Source organism: Cebus imitator, unplaced genomic scaffold (assembly GCF_001604975.1).
Source record: "Cebus imitator isolate Cc_AM_T3 unplaced genomic scaffold, Cebus_imitator-1.0 Scaffold87, whole genome shotgun sequence".
NCBI lineage: Eukaryota > Metazoa > Chordata > Mammalia > Primates > Cebidae > Cebus > Cebus imitator.
Window position 1 is genome coordinate 5,523,918 of NW_016107402.1, and position 3,634 is coordinate 5,527,551.

General features: G+C 43.0%; 1 protein-coding gene and 2 pseudogenes across 4 annotated transcripts in view; all 3 read left to right on the forward strand.

The window, feature by feature from the left end:
• FAM76A (family with sequence similarity 76 member A) overlaps window positions 1-3,634 on the forward strand; it is a 40,185-nt gene that overhangs the window by 14,834 nt on the left and 21,717 nt on the right. The window lies entirely within an intron of this gene.
• Window positions 1,210-1,720, forward strand: LOC108308604 (annotated as a pseudogene).
• Window positions 1,852-3,450, forward strand: LOC108308752 (annotated as a pseudogene).

The window sequence follows — 3,634 nt, forward strand, 5'->3', positions numbered from 1 at the left end:
GTGCCTGTAATCCCAGCTACTCAGGAGGCTGAGGCAGGAGAATTGCCTGAACCCAGGAGGCGGAGGTTGCGGGGAGCCGAGATCGCGCCGTTGCACTCCAACCTGGGGAGCAAGAGCGAAAGCCCGTCTCAAAAAAAAAAAAAAAAAAAATACTAAAATTAGCCAGGTGTGGTAGGGAGCGCCTGCAATCCCATTTACTCAGGAGGCTGAAGTGGGAGAATCTCTTGAAGCTGGGAGGCAGAGATTGCAGTGAGCTGAGATTGTGCCACTGTACTCCAGGCTGGGCACAGATCAAGACTCCATCTCAAAAACAAAACAAAATAAAACAAAAAAACAGAAAAACAAAAACAACCAGAAAAAAAAAAATTAGCCAGGCATGGTAGTGCGTGCCTGTGGTCCCAGCTGTTCGGGAGGCTGAGCTGGGAAGATCACTTGAGCCTAGGAGTTCAAGTCCACAGTGTGCTGTAATCATACCATTGCATTACAATGTAGATGAAAGAATGAGACCCTGTCTATAAAATAAATAAAATTAGGCCATCAAGCCAGGCCTGATGGCATGCTCTGGTAGTCCCAGCTACCCCGGAGCCTGAGGTGGGAGGATCACTTGAGCCCAGGAGTTTGAGTCCAGCCTGGGTAACATAGTGAGACTTTGTCTCTAAAAAAAAAAAAAAAAAATCAGACTTTCAGGTTGTATCCTATAACCATGAAATTAACCAGATTGAGCTTTGATTTCAAAGTTCATTTTTATGTTCATTAACAAAAAACTAAATGCCTATCATGTACCAGACACTGTTCCAGGTATTGGAAATACACCAATAAACTGAATAGACAAGACCTTATTCTCACAGAGCTTATTATATGTGTGAAAGAGAAATGGATGAGGAGAAAAATAAATGAACATAAATTTTAGATATTAGTGCTATAAAGAATTAAGAATATGACAGGGAGTAACAGCCTATATTGGGCAATCAGGAGAACTTCTGAGGAAATAACATTTGATTGGAAATTAGGATGATGAAAAGGTGGTAACCATGGGAAGCTCTGTAGGACAAAAATTCCAGAAAGAAGGATCAGCTGTGGAAAAACCCTAAAGCAGGAATGAGCTTGGCACATGATTAGAACAGAAATAAAGTGGAGTGAACATGGGGAAGAGGAAGGAAACGAGGCAATAGAGGCAGGTAAGGGGCTATATTTAAGTCAACCTAGGCCATGAAGCACACTGCAGATAGCCCACTACACTACACGGAGGTGAGTGTGTGAAGCTTTGAGGAGTTCACCTGGGCTGTGCAGTGGCACAATGGCAAGTCCATTTTCACCTACTTTATTGGTTCTAAGGATGCTGGAGGGAAAACCTGGTGCCCCTGTTGCATGCATGCTAAACCAGTCGTATGAGAGGGACTGAAGCATGTTAGCAAAGGGTGTATGTTCATCTACTGCCAAGTAGAAGAAAAGCCTTGTTGGAAAGATCCAAATAATGATTTCAGAAAAAAACTTGGAAGTAACCACAGCACCTACTCTACTTAAATATGAGACACGTCAAAAACTGGTAGAATCTAAGTGTCTTAAGGCCAACCTTGTGGAAATGTTTTTCTCTAAAGATTAAGATTTCATGATGGCAGTTATGTCTTGATTTTCTGATTTGTTCTAGTATAAAAAAGACTGCATAGGCAGAGTGTGGTGGCTCACACCTGTAATCATAGCACTTTGGGAGGCCGAGGCAGGTGGATCACTTGAGCCCAGGAGCTGGAGACCAACCTGGACAACATGGCAAAAGCCCGTCTCTACAAAAAATACAAAAAAATAGCAGAGAGTGGTGATGCACGCCTGTAGTCCCAGCTACTTGGGAGGCTGAGGTAGGAGGCTCACCTGAGCCTGGGAAGTCGAAGCTGTCATGAGCCGTGATTGCACCACTGTACTCCTGCCTGGGGGAGGTTGTGAGACCCTGTTGCAAAGCAAAATTGCATACTTGCTTTGAATTCATGTTAGCAATGAATAAATAAATGATGATGTTAAAAAAAATAGGCTTTGGTACAGAGTTTGAATTTTATGCTAACTATAATGAAAAACCATTGGGTTTTAAGGAGAGAAGATGGACTCATAGGGTAACTTACTTCTGGGGGCCACTGCTATGGCGTTAGGCTGCAAGATTGGCTGGTCCATCCTCAACAGCAGTCTGGCCAGTTTAGGCATCAAGTGCCTCCATATGATAGACTCTAGGACCATCTGGATGTAATGGATGGCTGCTTTGTTCTCAACATCACATTTGGTTATCCTGTGGTAGAAAGCCTTCAAAAGCAGCTAGTCCAGGACCATTTCTTAGACATGCATGTGATGGTATCCAAGCTGGAACAGTGAGTAAAGCCAATGGCTATAGCAGAAGCCAGCCAGTACACCTTTCATCTTGAGGCTACTGAGAACTCAGAGGCTTTGATTGAAGACATTTGGGAGAATTGGTTGAAGGTTGGCCTTGCCATCAAATCAGGAGCTATACAGTTGAGTATTTGGCACCATGGACTAATCAAATAGATATGGCCTTGGTTATCACAGTAGAACCTAGATTTGGAAGCCAGAAATTCATGGAAGATGAGATGCCAAACATTCACTGGTTGAAGACCCAGTTCTCATCTTTGGAAAAGAGGTTGATGGTAGAGTAGGTCCTGACACTGTCCACAAGTGTGCAGAGGCAGGAGCTAACATGATTATGCCTGGAAGCATTGTTATGAGGAGTGAAGACCCTAGATCTGTGATTGACTCGTTAAGAAATATATGTTCAGATGCCACTCAGAAACGTTCACTTGATCAGTGAGACCACAAGGAGTCCATTGTTGCTGCTCATGAGATCTCCTTTTTACCAGAAAACAGGAATATTGACTACCAATCATATTATAGCTGAGGTGGTACTGCTTCGCTGAGCAATTATTCATTCTAATGATTAAAATTGATTGTGCAGAATATTCTAAGAGGTTAGAAATTGGCATGTCGAACTACAGTTTTAGTGAAGCAATTTAACAATTAGTGGGATGAAATGCTCAGTTTTTATTGGGAGACTTAATTTTTGTTTTGTTTTGTTTTCAGGCAGGGTCTCATTCTGTCACCCAGGCTAGAGTACAAGTAGTACAGTCTAGACTCAAAACAGCCAATCCTCCCTCCTCAGCCTACCAAGTAGCTGGAACTACAGGCACACGCCACCACGCTCAGTTAATCTTTGTACTTCTTGTCAAAACAGGGTTTCTCCATGTTGCCCAGGCTGGCCTCCAACTCTGGTCTCAAGCAATCTGCCTACCTCAGCCTTCCAAAGTTCTGGGATTTTGGTGTGATCCGCTGAGCCCAGCCAACTTCATTTTTATAAAGAGTAAAATATGGCTGCAGTAAGGTTACAAACAGAAATGTGTCTTAGTGCCTAAGGAGGGCATATTAACTACACTATAAAAAAAATTTTCCATTTTACAGTCGAGAGAAAAAGAAAATTTTTTTTTCTGTATTTCTTTTTTTTTTTTTTTTTTGAGAGGGGGTTTCTCTTTTTTTTCCCTGGCTTGGTTGCAATGGCGCGACCTCGGCTCACCGCAACCTCCGCCTCCTGGGTTCAGGCAATTCTCCTGCCTCAGCCTCCTGAGTAGCTGGGATTACAGGCACG